The following is a 17,340-nucleotide window of genomic DNA, read 5'->3' as shown; positions in this document are numbered from 1 at the left end:
GCAGATCTTTAAATATACCCAAGCAAAGAGCTGCTCTGAGACACAACTTGCTGTTAAAAAAATGTTTTAATCTGTTTTGGGTGTTGAGAGGAAGGTCCTTTGTTAACATTAGGTTCCCAAGCAAATTCAGTACTGCTGTGACTCTTTCTCTCCCTATATGCTAAGAGGCTTGTTTTTGTTCTGCTGCCTGCCATTTGCCAGCTGTGTGGATCACAAGGATGAGAAGGGAGATCATTCCAGGCCACGGAAGGATTCAAGAAAATTCCTGCCCAGTAATTTTGTTGGGGGAAGGGTGCCAATATGTGCAACGGAGTTACTAGTTTAAATGTAGGGGCCCCAAACTCAAAGAGGTCCCATAATTTGCATTGAGTCATTCTATTCCTTGTGGAAGACCATGACCTCTGGCCAAGAAGAGGAATCTTCTCACTCTCCCTCTCTCCTCAGACTAGCTCTGTCTCACACTTTGAAGCACACATCAACCAATAAGAGATTTCAGCTGGGCTGAGGGAAGTAACTTAATAACTTGCATTACCGAAGCAAATCATGCTCCCCTGTTATCTGCAATGACCTCACGCTTACATTCCAGCCAAAGCATTTTGGAGACTCAAAGCTTTGTGGAAGGGGAAGCCAGGCAGCAGTGGCCTGGGGAAAAGCCCATGTATGTCAGCCAGAGTCTAGCGTTTTCCCAAGCTCTGTTTGTCTGGACTACTACTACTATTAATAATAATAGGTACAATTTATGAAGCTTGTACTATGCACCAGGCCCTGGGCTAGATATTTACATTTATTATCTCACTTATATTCATAAAAACCCAACAAAGGAAGCATTAGTATCTTCATTTTAGAAATGAAGAAACTGAAACTCAAGAGAGGTGAAGCGGCCCAGAACTGGAAGCTAGTAAGACCCAGAGCCAGTATTTAAAACAAAATCTGTCAGATGCCAAAGCCTATTCCTGAACATCGGTCAACATACTACACTTTGACTCTTACCCCAGCTTCTTTCCCGAAGGCCCTTCAGCCTCTCTGTTATGTATTTAAAATCCTTAACTACACAAAGTATGCCTCATATCATCCAAATGGGCATTTTGGAGTCATCTATAGGCTTTTAAATTGTTAAAAAGTGACTGTAAAAATCATCTACTATGAGTTCAAACCTTTGCCCTATACATGGTTCCCAAAGGGTCCAGACTCTTCTTGAATGTCTTCAGTGAATGTGAATTTACTATTTATGTGATTCGGCCAATAGATAGACAGATATGGTGTGGTGAATTAGAAGAAGGGAACTAATATTTCAGCACCTACTAAGTGCCATGCCCTTTATCCTAGTTGTTTTATTTCATTCTTACAATAACTCTGTAAGGAGAGTGCTCTACAGATAATGAAGATCTAGAGGCTCAGAGGGGTTATGTTACTGTCCTGAGGTCATCCAACTATGTTATGTGGCCGTGCTAGAATTGAAAGCCAGGTCTGATCCTATTGTGGTGCTGCTTGTACATTTCTTTAGCTCCTCCTATACGAGGAGTGAAAGCCCTTGGAGTAAGCAAGGGACCCAAGATTTGCTTAGGTCTCTGATCTGATGGGGATGACATACTCGAATGACTAGAAGAGTCAAGCAGGTAACTTAAATGAATAAAGCGGGTCAGTGCTGCCTGGGCAAACTGCAAAGTGCATGGCCCATCCAGAGGATCAGCTGCTTTTCACCTACAGCTGGTCATTACCATGTAGGAATGAAAGTCCTGTATTGCCAGATCTTCATTCCCTATGGTGGAAATCTGAATTTTGAAGTAAAATGTTAGCAAGTAATTCAATAAACACACACACATACACACACACACACACAGACACACACACACACACACACACACACATACACCATATAGACCAAACAAAACTCATATGGTCCATGTTGACAACTTCTGATGAAGGGTGAAAGAAGCTATTCTAAGAAAATATCTTTCAGGCTGGGCACATTGATTCACGCCTGTAATCTCAACAATTTGGGAGGCCGAGGCAGGCAGATCACCTGCAGTCAGGAGTTTGAGACCAGCTTGGCCAACATGATGAAATCTCCGTCTCTACTAAAATAAATAAATAAATAAATAAATAAATAAATAAAAAATAAAATTACCCAGGAGTGGTAGTGTACACCTGTAATCCCAGCTACTCCAGAGGCTAAGGCAGGAGAATCACTTGAACCTGGGAGGCGAGGTTGCAGTGAGCCAAGATTGCGCCATTGCACTCCAGCCTGGGCGACAAGAGTGAAGACTCCATCTCAAAAAAAAAAAAAAAACAAACCTCTTTCGTTTACTGAACTGTAATCTGTCCTCATTGCTTTTGCCCTTTGGGGTACTACAGAAAAACATCTAACTTCTTTATTCCATGATAATCCTTCAGGTACGTTGAAACAATAGTTATGTTCACTGCTCCATGTCTCTCTCACAGCTCCTCCATGCTTTACAAAAGGAGATGCTCCATGAATACTGGGGCTGAACAATACATTGCAAATGTGTCTGACCAGAATTTAACAGAGCAAGACAATCAACTCCTTTATTCTGTGTCCCATATAATAGTCCCTTGGTATTTGAAGGGGCATGGTTCCATTCCCCCACTCATGAATACCAAAATCCAAAAATATTCATGTTCCTTAACTAAAACATATAAAATGGTGTCATATTTGTATTTAACCTATATACATCCCCCATATATTTCATTTATATCTAGATTACTTGTAATAGCTAATACAATGTGTTATGTAAATAGTTGTTTTACATAATTTTATTTGTATTTTTTTACTGTTGAATTGTTATTTTTACTGTGTCTCTAAAATATATTTTCCATCTGCAGTTGCTTAAATCTGTGGATATGGAACCCATGGATATGGAGGGCTGACTGTATTTATGTTAATGGAACTTACAATCCATCAGTTGTTTTTGGCAGTTACTTACTACTATTGACTCTGAATCATTTCATAAAGAAATACTTATGGAATACCTACTGTGTACACCACTGTTAAGTTATGTGCTGTGGATATCTTATATCCAAAGAGAATCTTTGCAGATATATCCAACCTTTGCCCTAAAGAGAGACAGATGTTTAGAGGTATATTTAGAAGGACGTTATCAGACATTAACACAAGTACTTCTGATTTAAGGGACTAAGTACCATATTGATGGAGAAAGAAAAAAGGGATAAATCCAAAAGATCTTATGCACTCTTGACTTGTGCCTAACATCCATAATCACATATGATCCCCTCTCCACAAAATCTTATAAACTAGAGATTTCTAGCCCCTGGTTTACAGATAAAGAATTGAAGCCAACATTCTTTCAACCATATTGTGTCATATAGATCACTTCTCCTTGGGTTGGGAGGTTGAGAATATTCATTTTGTAGGGGGCTGTCATAGAAGAATGGATAGTATTGAAATTGGGATAGCCTTCAAGGTCAAAGGGATTATAAGAAAAATAACATGTTCAAAAAACAAGAGAGTGAGGATGGTTTAAAGTGACAGTGACTAGATCCATTTGGCTGGGTTTTAAGAGTTTTGTAAGGGAACTCCAGGAATTCAGGGTGGAAAAATAAGCAGATCATAAAAGGACTTGAACACCAGATTTAAATAATTTGGACTTTAATCCATAAGCCAATGGGGAGAAGCTGAAATTGTAATCATGCATTACATAACTATACAGCAAGGCTTCCTTTGCATTAAGCACGAAGAATAGGGAAAAAATAAGACAGGACTCCCACCCTTAAGGAGCTTAAAGACTAATAGACATTTAAAGCAGTATACAGACAAGATCGGAGCTAAACTTTGGAAAGATCTGGTGGCACAAATACAATAGGAATTAGAGAGTAGCAGAGAGAGCTAGAGAGAAAGGACGTGGGATCACTGCACTAATCCTGGCAAGAGGTGTTAAGAATCTGAACTGGGGGGAGAAGGAATGACTGAGAAGGCTTTGGGAAACAGCATATCCCTTCAGCACCCTAACTCCCAAAGCCTTCAGCTTGGTTTTTCAAACACTATGAGATCATCTTTGATGGGGAACTCTGAATTGGGAAGGGTAGAGAAGAGTCCACCCTGCTCAATCCCACATCTGACCTGCCATATTTTGAGTCAATCTAGCACTTCATTGAAGCCCAGAAAATGTCTAAAGCAAACTACATACCATATGAAAGTATGAGCATGGTTAAAATTTTTGGTCTATTATTAGTTGGTGACTGAAATATCTCAGTCTAATTTGGTCTTTTTTATTCAAAAGGCTGATCAAACAAATTTTTCAGATGAACAATTGCAAACAGACTACACATTTGCTAACCGTGGTTTTTAAACAAAGATGAAAGGGAAGGAGGGATGGGCAGAGTAAAGAGACCCAAAACATGTTCTGGAATCCTTTCTGCACCCAAACACCAAACATCAAGTGTTTCCATCTTTACTCTCAACTCTTGGTTTATGCAGTCTCCTCATCTAATTAGAAGTTGGACAATGCTTCAGAGAGGTGGCCCAATGTGACAAGCTTGGAAAAATTATTTCTCTCCTGCACTGCCCATTTTCAAATAAATGCTGAAATAGTTATCATTTAGCAAGACTCTACCTTCTTTAAAAGAAAACCTGGAGAGACAGATTTTTGCAGTAGCCTGCTTCCATTTCCACAGTAACAAAAAGGTTATCTGACAACCACATTCATGACTTCCTATGGGATCCTGCACAACACATTGGGGCCTAGAGGGACGGAGGTAGCATCTTGTCAGTCCTGGGAAGTGTCCCTTCTTATTTAGTGTAAATCCCACAAATCCCACATGCTGACATTTTTTCCTAACATTTTGTTCCTTTTGTCCAGTCTCTGGAAGGAAATGGACTCTGCTCACTCTCCCAATTCTCTGTCCAATCTTGTTGATGGAGACAGGTAATTAAAAGGTGAAGGGCAGAACAATACGGAGGAGGAGTGGAGGGAGACAAGTCAATGTTAGAAGGGAGCCCAAGTGATAGAGTGGAAAGAGGTCTGGCAGTCCAGAGTCTCAAATTCAAGTTCCGGTTCTGCTACTTACTCACCATGTGACATTAGGTTAAGTATCCTTCCTTCTAAGAGTGCTTAAAAGAAACTGGTGCATATTAAGGATATGAGTTGTTCAATGTTTGAAGTTCAGGCACAATGTTTTTGCATTTTAAAAACTTTCTGTTATAAGAAAATTACCTCATTCCATAAATTTAGTGGAAAATAACATAAGTTGTGGAGCTGAACTACCTAGATTCTAATATTGGCACTTCCACTTACTTGTTCTCTAATCTTGTGCATGTTATTTAATTGCTCTGTGCCTGTTTCTTCATCTACAACATAGAAATGATAATTGTAGCTACCTCATGGAGTATTTTGAGGATTAAATGAATTAATACATGTAAAATAAATAAAACAATGTCTGACTGTAAAAATTGGCAATTTTATTTTTCTTATCTTAACTCTCCTATTTAAGCAGGCATTGAATTGCCCAGGTTTGTAGCAGTCGGAGATCAACCTCCTTGGGATCTCTAGGCCCTTTTCAATAATTCCTGTAGTCCTGTTTTCCAATCCCTATCATGAGTCATCAACTTCTTCTAACCACCCCTTTCCATCACTCTGCCTCTACTTTAACCTCTAGGCCACCCACCTATTTGGTGAGGATCAGTGGACTATAATAGGGGCAGAGCATAATGAAGTCACCTACGTCACCAGTCATTTGGGATGGTAAAGGTGAAGGGTAATCTGAGAAGCTCCTGGTATTGCACAGTAGTTAGAACCTTGTGGTTAGAAGCCAGACTTCCTGGGAGTGCACACAAGTTCTGCTACTTCCTAGCTGTGTGACCCTTGGACATGTTCCTTAACCTCTCTAGGCCTGCTTCCTAAAGTTGACATGAGAATTAAATGAATCAATTCATGCAAGGTGCCAAAGTTTACACAGCAAACATTCAGTAAGTGCTATCATTATTATTATATATGATTATATATAATTCTTTGTTCTCAGTATGGACCAAAGAATTTTCACTTTTCCAATATAGACTTTTTTCAAGAAAACAACATACGATTAACCCTTAAAACAGGCTCTGACTAGGCTCAGGCACTAGCTTGCTGTATGAGCTTAGCCAGGTCCCTTTCCATCTTGGTGCCTCAGGCACCTCACCCATAAAATGAGCTAGCTGGACAAGATGGTCTCCCAGGTTCCATGAACTCTAATTTCCTAGGATTTAAGGCCATTTCTGTCCAGGTCCTCTGTAGATTCTAGCTTTGATAAAAGCTCAATTGCCTTTAAAAGTCCACTTACTGTGTTTTTACAGGAAAAATATTTTGGTATGTGGTTCAGTAAAAACTTAATAATAATATTTCAGTGTGATTGGGGAGAGCAACCAATTTGTATAGTTTTCCAGTTTTATTCACTATTTAGTTTAATTACCTGGTTTTAGGTTTGGGCAAAGAAACAAACAAAAAACAATAACAAAAAACTCACTCTTGCCCAAATGAGTCCTCAGAATCACACTAAAAAAAGAAAATCTACTGATTCAGAATTCAAGAGAACTGGGTTTGTGCCCTAGTTCTGTCGCCAGCTCACTGTTTCACCTTGGATAAGTCCCTACCCTTCTATAGACCTCTATAAAGTAAAAGGAAAGAGGGGAGAGGGTACCTACAGCCTAGGCGATCTCTAAGTTCCTTTTTAATTTTCTTGAAGAACAGCAAAGCTGAAGGCACTGCATGAGGACTAACTGAGAAGAAGCCATCAGGATGTTCATCAGATAACTCAAACTTTATAAGTCAAAAATCAAACTCTTGATTTCTACCCTGCCCATGCACCTGCTCTACATACAGTCTTCACCATTTCAGTAAATGGCAATCTCATTTTTCCAGTTACTCAGACCAAAAATTTGGCAATCATCCTCATCTTCTCTATTTTTTTCACAGTGAATATCCAATCTGTCAGTAAATGCTGTTGGCTATACCATCAAAACTCATCCAGAATTCAGCCACTTCCTACCTTCTCCACCAATACCACGTTAGTCTGAGACACAGTCACCTCTCACCCAGATCACTGCAGTATACTTGTTTCCCTGCTTTCCCCCTTGCTCCCACAGTCTCTTCCCCCAACATACAGTAAGTAAACAAACAAACGTATAATATATCAGAGTGACAGATGTTATGAAGAGGAGGGAGCCTGTTAAAATGTAAGTCAGGTCATGTTACCCTGCTCAAAACCGTCCAATACAACCTGCTTAGGAGTAAAATTCAAAGTCCTAAGGAAGACCTACCATGCAACCTCATTAACTCTGATCTCATTGTCTACCATCCTTCACTTATTTAAACCAGCCATATGGGCCTCTTTGTCCTCCATCACAGCGAGTGTGCTCCTGCCTCAGGCCCTTTGCGCCTGTGGTTCCCTGGGCCTGGAATATTCTAACTCCAGATGTCCAAATAGCAGCTCATTTTCTAATTTCCTTCAGGTCACTACTCAAAATTTACTTTTCCAGTAAGGTTTTCCCTGGCCAGCAAATATAAAATATTCCCTCTCACCATCAATCTCTACACCCTACACTCTGTGAAGTTATTCTGCATGGCACTTTTCATGCTCAGATGTATACTACATGTCTCCTCTCATTAAACTGTCTGCTCCACGAAGAGATTTTTGTCTGTTCTGTTCACCGCTACATCATTGGTGCCTAGTACAGAATTTGGCATATAGTAGATGCTTAATAAGCATTTATTGAATATATGCAGTCTGTAAAGTAGAATGGCAAGGTTATTGGCACCCAGAACTCTCACACAACCAAATCCATCAGTCTGGTGGATGGGTAACAAACCTAGAAGCCTTAAGAAATTCATAAATTTCTAGTATTGATACCACTTGTGGTTCTTTTGCCTCTCTGACTCTCATGTTTCCCATCTGTAAGGTAAAAAGAGCTGTGAGATAAAAGCAGGGAACACATGATCTGGAGAAGAAAGAATGGGACTGAAATTCCAGATCAGTCACTTTGAAGCTGTTTGATTGTAAACATGTAACTTAACCACTCTTTGCATAATTTTTATAATGGGAATAATAGTACTGTAATAGTATGAATACTATTATAATACTCCAAACTCTAGTTACTTGTAAAAGGTAGAAACAAGAATGAAATGCAATAATGGAATATGAAACTTCTCTATAAACTGGACAGTGCTACTTGAATATATCCAGTGTCACTGTTTTCTGCTCCATATGCAAAGAAAGGTATTAAAAAGTCAAAATATTACTAAAAAATGCTTGCCACTTCGACAAACAACATCCCAAATGAAACAGTAAGTACCATAGTAGCTTATTTATTGTCTGGTGCTAGGCAGTTCTGGTTCAAGTTATCCTGCGATAGGGCCTTGGCTGTGTGTTGAAACCATCAATGGAGGCTCGCCATTCCCAGGGAAATCCTGCCACGGGGCACTTGCAGTCCCCCTAGCGGCCAAATAGCGGGACTACAGTTCCACAAGCAAGGAACCTACTCAACCTGCAGAGAACAGAGCCCATGTTAGGTGGTAGGCCATTTCAGAATGTTACGTTGTCTAATACAGCAAAGCTCTTATAAGATCGTCATGTGCCCCCTTACTCCCCGAATTGTTTGGTTTGTGCAATTCATCAGGATCAATGGAAACTTAGAAGGCAGGAAAACAACTCTTACGTCAAATTCAGAGCCATTAATCACCTTCAATTTTAATTTATTACTCATATTATTGCTGACTTGTTCAGATAAAGACATCATAAACATGTACCCACCAAGTGCAATGATATAGCCAAAGAAACTGAAGAAGAAATTGGCAACTAACTTGACTGGGGTGCACTATTGAATAAGCAGAAATAGATTTCAACCCATTCCTCCAGTTCATTCTTTCCAGTGGTACTAACTTCTGTTATTTAAAATATACATCAAGATCTTTAATCTATTGCTTGAGTTTAGACATGCTCCTACTTACTTCCACGAAGGATTAAAAGCAGCCACAGGTAACATTGCTGACCACTTCAGCCTCTATTGATTCATTCCTCTTTTTTTTTTAAATATCTACATTTTAAGAAATCCATACCGTACAATCCAGGATCTCATACAGGCATCATGGCATGATGATACTGCATTTCTGTTTGGTTTTTGGTTGTTTGGTTTTTGTTTGTTTTTGTTTTTAGTGGCTATAAGCTCCTCGTAAGCAGTTACCTCAAGAAGATTCTGTCTGAATTGTGTCCCCTTTCACCTTATCTCTTCCTAGCACATGCTGGGCACATAGCAGGTGCTTAATGAAAAGTGGTTGATTGATAGATTCTTTTTTTTTTTTTTTTGACGGAGCCTGGAGTGCAGTGGCATGATCTCGGCTCACTGCAACCTCTGCCTCTTAGGCTTAAGTGATCCTCCTGCCTCAGCCTCACAAGTAGCTGGGATTGTGGGTGCTCACCAAAACGCCTGGATAATTTTTGTATTTTTAGTAGACATGGGGTTTCACCATGTTGGCCAGGCTGGTCTTGGACTCCCGATCTCAGGTGATCCACCCACCTCGGCCTCCCAAAGTGCTGGGATTACAGGATTGAGCCACCATGCCCGGCCAGATTCTTTTTTAAAAATCCCTTTATTAGGCTAATCTCTACAGACAGCTATTAGATTATAACTAAACCTTTTGCTGGGTGCCCTGCAGTTAATTCACAATTATCAGGACATTACAGTTGTAGCTGATTAGCTATGACCCTTAGCCTAGAGTGTTAATGAAGACAAAGTTCAGTCTGTGTATAGATGAATTTTATCTTTGCTTCATGGCTATGGAGTACATCCCTAAAAAGAAGCTTAAATTATATGAGAGTAAATGAATCCTTTCCCCATCTAGAAATGCACATCAGAAGGAGTACTGGAATTTACTTTGTCCAAAGGACAACATATAAAAACATAAAATTATGATTTTAGCTGCTTACGAGAACCTAAACATAAGCCTAATATAGCTAGTGATTTCATTTGTCACCTCTACATGTTAGTTTTCTATATAGAAATTATTATTATTACTCACTGCCTTGCTAATAGTTCCCAAATCCAAATTCTAAAAAAGGGATTATAAACTACCCAAACCTTACTAGGCTTCTTTCCTGCTGTTCTCTAAAGAGATGAACATTTAAAAACACTCTCCTATTCATCCCGAAAGGGGATGGGATTACCAGTTCGAATTTATAGCTGAGTAAAACTGAGAAGAATGTCCCCATGCAGCCTTCATACAGGATGAAATGAAGTAAGCTTTAACTTTCAGTGCAGCAGCAGAAGCCCTCTTCCCCATAAGTCCCAGAAGTATTCAAAACTCAGGTATTTTCAGCAAGGTTGCAGGATACAAGATCAATATACAAAACAATTGTATTTCCATACATTGGCAGTGAATAATCTGAAAAGAAAATCAATAAGACAGTTCAATTTATAGTATCAAAAAATAAATCACTTAGGAATAAATTTTAAAAAGAACTGCAAAACTTATAATCTGAAAACAATAAAAATTGTTGACAAAAGGAAGACCTAAATAAATGGGAAGACATCTCATATTTATGGATGAAAATAACTTAACGTTGTTGAGATGACAATGCTCCCCAAATTGGTTTACAGATTTAATATAGTTCCTGTGAGAATCCTAGCTGACTTCTTCGTAGAAATTGACAAGCTTATCCCAATTCATTTGAAAATTCAAGGGACCCACAAGAGCCAAAGCAATCTTGAAAAAGAAGACCAAAGTTGAAGAGTTCAAAATTCCTAATTTCAAAACTCACTAAAAACCTACAATAATCAAGATAATGTGGTACTGGCATAGGAATAAACATATAGATCAACTGAATATAGTTGAGAGTCCACAATTAAACCCTCACATTTACGGTCAACTGATTTTACACAAAGGGTGCCAAGACAGTTAAGTGAGGAAAGATTCAACAACAATATTGTGAGAACTGAATATCTACATGCAAAAGAATGAAGTTGGACCCCTACCTCAGTCATATATAAACATTACATCAAAATTGATGAAAGACCTAAATGTAAATAGCGAAAACTATAAAACTCTTAGAAGGAAACATATGTAAATCTTTGTGATCTTGGATTAGGCAAAGACTTCTTAGATACGATGCCAAAATCATAAGCCAAAACAGAAAATAAATAGATGAATTGGACTTCATCAAACTTAAAAACATTTTTGTGCTTCAATCTAGATACCACTAAGAACGTAAAAAGAAAAAAAAGGAAAGTAAAAAAGACAACTCACAGAATGTGAAAAAATATCTACAAATCACAATCTATTAAAGGACATGTATCCAGAATATATTTTTTAAAAATCTTAAAACTCAATAATAAAAAACCCAACTAAAAACTGAGCAAAGGATCCAAATAGATATTTCTCAAAAAAGAAGACATACAAATGGCCAGTAAGAACATGGATACTGAACATTATTTGTTATTAGGGAAATGGAAATAAAAGCCACAATGAGGTACCACTTCACACCCACTAATATAGCTATAATGAAAAAGACAGAGAATAACAAGTGTTGGCAAGGATGTGGAAGAAATGGACCCCCATAGGTTGCTGATGGGATTGTAAAACAGTGCAGACACTTTAGAAAACAGTTTGACAGTTCTTCAAAAGGATAAACACAGAGGTACCATATGACTCAGAGATGTCAATCCTATGTATGTATCCAAAAGAACTGAAAATGTCCAAAATATGTGGACTGAATATGTCCACAATAAACTTGCACATGAATGTTCACAGCAGTATTATTCATAATAGCCAAAAGGTGGAAACAACCGTAATGCTCATCACCTGATAAATGGATACATAGAATGTGGTATATCCATATAGTGGAACATTATTAGGCTATAAAAAATAGTGAAGTACTGATACATGCTTCAACATGGATGACCTTGAAAACATATTTTATGTGAAAAAAGCTAGTCACAAAAGACCACATATTACATGATTTCATTCATACAAAATGTTAGAATAAGCACATCCATAGATAGAAGTAGATTATTGGTTGCTAAGGACTGAGGGAATATAGGGGGATGAACACAAAGGTGCATAGGGTTTCCTTTGGGGGTGATTAAAATGTTCTAAAATTGATTGCAATAAGGGTTGCACAACTCTGAATATTCTAAAAAGCATGAAACTGTACACTTTAGATGAGTGAATTGTATGGATTGTAAATTACGTCTCAATAAAGCTGTTATTTAAAGAATAAAACTTAGGTACTAAGTAACCTAAATTGACAACATTCTCAAATGACCCAGCACTTTAATGCTATAAATTTATCGAGATGAGCTGCCCTCAATCCTGGTGTGGCCTGCAGGTTGGCAGCAAGAATTGCCATGAGAGAGAGGGAGTAGCATCACCCATGAGTGTGCAAGCAATAATTCACAGACAATCATCTCTATGTAGCAGCTACTGAGAGAAGTCCTTAAGAGCAACAATCTAAAGTATTATCTGTCAGGTGGGAAATTTCAAGAAGAAAAAGCTTGGGAGTATTGCTCTAGAGAGGTTCCCCTACGTGGTAAACAAATATCATAGAAAATCTAACTTTCTACTTTGTTACCTAGCAAAAGGGTAATCACTAAGCACCCCTCCTGGCCTACTCACACTTACACGAATGCAGTGAATAAACTGGAAAACACCGTCTCTTTTTTTGGAAGAATGCTATGTAAATATGAGATTTCATAATTTTCTTCCGTACGACAAAGGGCAACCAATGCTGGTAACTGTACAGAACTTTATAAGCAATTTTGTTTAAAAGTCAACTTTGTGTTTAAGATAAGGTTAACTTTCTCTGAATTTAACATCCCAGAACTTGATGGAATGCTGATAGGGGAAGTCGGAGGTAGAATAATTTCTTTAATATCTTTCTTTGTTTTCAAATGATTAATTTTTATGAAGCTTAAGCAGATTAGCACAGCCGGACACTTGCAGCACGCACCCTCATATGCATATTGGGTACTGCTTGTGATCCAGCTACTGAGGTCTGAACCGAACAGACCTGGGAAGGGTCTCAGAGCTGTCTCTCAGGCTCTGAGAGAAAGTAGCCAACATTACAGTAGACAGAGAGAGACAGAGATCAAGACAGAGACAGAGACAGCATAAGACAAAATACTTTATGAAATTGCCAAGTCCTCAAGCAATCTAGTTAACTCTCTCAGCAACTGTTGAACCAGGCTTTAACCTCAAAGTAAAAAAAAAAAAAAAAAAAAAAAAAAAAAAAAAAAAAACCCAGCTATTCATTTTGCAATCCCCTCATGTCATCTAGTCTTAAGGGAGAGATGCTGGGGTTGATCTAATCTACTACTCTACAGATTTTTTTAAAAAAAGAAATTCTTGAGGAGCATGCCACAGGTGTAATGAGAAAAATATCCTGAGAAGTGGAAAGAAGAGTCTGTATTTCAATGTCAAAAACATGAAAGGAGTGGAATAAAAGAAAATCGGGGACAGGCAGCACTTGAGGAAGCTGCAGACAAAGAGAAAATGGTGGAGGTGGGGGGTAGGGAGAGATTTCCTTTTCCTTCTCTGACCAAGCTCACAAAACTTGATTTTTTTGTTTGCTTTTTTTTTTTTTATTTTTCAGAGTTGTGATTTCAGGTTTGGCTATAAAATAAGCCCTTGCTTTGCCACACCCAGTCCGCATTCTGCTCCCTGCTTATGCAAGGTTCCGAATGAAACTGGTGATCTTGATATCACCATTAAAAATAATCATAATAAAATTGTCCACATTTCTAACTCCAGTTCACATAATCCCACCAAGTAGCTTGTACGTGTACAAGCCGCAGTGCATATACGCGTAAGGAGACCAAAGAATTTTTGTTTTAAATGCATATATGTGCACTAGATGAAAAATTACTATGGGAATGAAAACACTTAACAAAGAAAATTAAACGTACCAGCAAATCCAGTATATTATTTCAAAGTTTACAGCTCAAAGAATGGAAGCTTGATGAGATAAAATTAGTACAGGCAAGAAAGCACCCCAAAATGACCCTGCAATTGGAAGCCCGCAAACTTCTTTGAAAATATCTCTCACCAGTGTTAATCTTTGGCTGACTTGAGCTGTGAACAAGCAAGAGGGCTACTTCCTGTGTATACTTCCGAATGGGGTGCCACCCAGTGTGGCTATTTGGTCCTCAGGTGTTGATTGTTGGGATCCAGACAGAACTCACCACCTATTTGCTGACCACAAAGAAAAGATGCTTCTTGCCAAAATATTGGTTCTTGAAGCCTATGGGCAGAAATAATCTGTCTTGGTTTCAAAGGAAAATTCTGCTTTACAAGACAAACTGTTGCTTGTAAGATAGTCATAAAAATGCTTGATAACTGAGAGGAGAGAGGAGAAGGAAAGAGGAATTAATAAAATGCCTTATTTTGAAAAATCTAATAGAGAAAGGGAGCAAGACTTGTCAATATCAAAGCACTACTAAAATATTACCTACTATGGAGACCAGAATAAATTACCAAGAGAAAAATTAAAATGTTCTTTTGGCATCTGGATAATTTCTCTAAACCCCAAACTCTAATTCTGGCATGCACTCTCTTAGAACCCAACTCCCAAGAATAAATTTTTGTCATATTATTGTGCTGCTTGCTGGAATATAAGGAGCCCTACTTTTGCCAAGGGAGCCAGTGGTCAATTAACAAAGTTGTAGTCCTGTTTGATCTCAGAGAGAAGAAAGACAGCTCCATAAAATATCATCAGGGTTGCACACAAGCCCCATCACTTTTTATTTTTCCTTCTGTTCAAACCACATGCTAAATTAAGTAAAAGAGACCACCTTTGCATCTTCCCTCCTCTCAGCAGAAACACTGTAAATGTATAAGAACACAGAGTGAGTGCAGATGTTACTAAGGTTTAAAAAAACCCCTCCACAAAATTATGTACATAAACACACACATGAATGGTAAAGGGAGGAACCCAACAGGTCATTGGAAGCCTGCCCAATTTTGAGATTTTTAGCTCAAAAATGGCACATAATGCATGCAACACAGAGAGGGAAGACACTCTTGCTTTGGCTTAAGAAATCTCTTGCCTTTCACCAAATTGTACCCCTACAAAATGAGGGAAAAAAAGAGAAAGTAAGAAAATATCAACTTTTGGATTGGAATTGATTGTATTCTGATTAAATTAATTTTCAATAAAAAGAAAGAAAATACCAACTTTTGGATTGGAATTGATTGCATTCTGATTAAATTGATTAATTTTCAATAAACCGGCTTAAGGATTTTCTATATCCTAGAAATGGAAAGTCTTCGTCAACTCACAAGACAGGAACACCAGTTGTCCCTTTAACTAGACTCCTCATATTCAGTGCAGCAATCACAAACCAGAAAAAAAAAATAAACTTGTACTTTCTACAGGAACTGCTAAATTCTCATTAGTTTATGTCATTAATTTAAGCAGACTGTCAAGGAGGCACCAAGATATGATAACCTTCCTCATAAAGAAGCTTTTTTCATTAAGACCTGAAATAAAATCACCAAGCTCGTTGTCTACTTGATGGGAGTAACTTTTGCTCTCTATAGTTATTCCCTAAAAATTTTGGTTTTGTCTTTGAAGGCACACATTTTTTAGCAAATATGTGGAACCATCAGTTTTTTCCCTGTTAAGTAAGTAAGTTGTGGGGGAGGCATGCAGAAGATGGAAGGTTCCAGTGTCTGGGTTTAGTATCATGGCAGGTCAAAATGCACCTTAGACATTTTCCCCCAAGAAAAGTTTACAGTAGAAGAGGGGCTCCACCGTCTAGTGACAGCCCTAGAAAAAAAATTAACCCTACCAAGTAAATTTGTTCTTATAAAATGAAGAATACTTTTTTTGTCCCATAGCATAAACCCATTACAAAAATAAAGAGTCTAAATTAACTGGAAAAGACTTTGACAATATCAAATGAACCCTCTGAAAATCTTGTAAGTCAAACATCAAAAACCTAATGGAATGTAAAGCCTGGTAAGAAGCTGTTTCTTCAACAGCCCACGAAATAATATGAAATCCTACCCTCCTCTTTCTTTCTTTACTAACACTGTGCTATCTACCTTGTAAGAAGGAAAGCATCAGTGAAAGAAGGCAAATTGCTGGATTTAAGTCCCCAAACAAAGATGTTAAGGCTAACAAAGAAATTTTGGAGAAGTCACAGGTAAAAGAAAACAGCCATAGAAACAAAGAATAAGACAAAAGTCCACAGGGACATCAGCACCTGGCCTACCTGAGGAGTTAATTCCCCAATTCAGTCTGTCCTCCCTCAGCAGATAAACTAATATCTTAATTTGCTGGGGGAGAAAATCTTCAGCATGGTCTCCAAGAAGCTCAACAACTGCGGTGAGGAATAATTTTTAATAAGCACGATGCAATTGCCTGCCACTTTTCTCATATGCTAATTAAAACTTTGGGGTAAGATTACGGCTCATAGGTCATTAAGAGTTCTTACTCAATTTGTTAGAGCTAACAGCACATATTCTAAAATGCAAACATGTCCTAAAAATGAAGGAATATAATAAAAAACCTCACTCCTCCCTCCCCAGTGGAGATTTTGGAGCACACTGAAATAGCAGGAAATGCTTTACAAAAAAATGTTTTCCAACACTTTTGTAAGTCAGACTCAAGCCTAATTAAATTGTACATTAAAAGAATATTCTCCTCTTTATAGATCTGATGCAAACCTGAAGTAGGGGGCTGTGGATCTGTTATAATCCACAGAGAAAATAAACACTTTACAAGAGAAAACCGACCCAAGCAACTACTTTCAACATAGTCAACCAACGTTGAGAAACTGTGAGTGCAAATCCTGTGAAGTCTTTACCAAGAAAGTTGCCCCTCTGCCTACTCTAAACATGACGGTTTGGATTATCTCTACTGACCTCCAGCCCTGGAGCAAGTCCCCAGTTGCTTCAGGGGAAAGAAGTTCACCCTTTCACACAGCAGACCTCAGCACCCAGAGACCACTTTCTTTCCCTAACCGAGAATTTCACTTTACCTCTCTGGAGGATACCCGCTGAGAAGCTCTTGGGCCGGTCTTTTTGACTCTAATCTGCGCAGGCTGAAAGTGAAATCCTAACAGACCTGAAGAGGAGAAATTGTCCAAGTTCCTGTTGAGGTTCTCAGACTTTGAGGACAGGAGGAAAGGAAGAGTGGAGGGCTTGGGAGCTTTATCTCTGAAGGTGGCCCGTGCAATAGGATTTCAGTTTGGGACCTCGAGTACCAGGAGGTAGTGAGAATTTGGGGCGGTTGGGGGAGTTGAAGAATCTGGGAGGGCAGGAATCAGCATCCAGGGCACGCAGCAGAAATTAGGAGAGCTCAGGTTAAACCTCTGGCAGGCCGGGAGTCCACGGG

General features: G+C 38.5%; 1 protein-coding gene across 6 annotated transcripts in view; it reads right to left on the bottom strand.

Moving 5' to 3' along the window:
* AR (androgen receptor) overlaps positions 1 to 17,340 on the bottom strand; it is a 184,727-nt gene that overhangs the window by 164,459 nt on the left and 2,928 nt on the right.

This window comes from Pan troglodytes, chromosome X (assembly GCF_028858775.2).
Source record: "Pan troglodytes isolate AG18354 chromosome X, NHGRI_mPanTro3-v2.0_pri, whole genome shotgun sequence".
NCBI lineage: Eukaryota > Metazoa > Chordata > Mammalia > Primates > Hominidae > Pan > Pan troglodytes.
The sequence above is the reverse complement of the archived record's forward strand: the minus strand, read 5'-3'. Positions and strand labels throughout refer to the sequence as shown.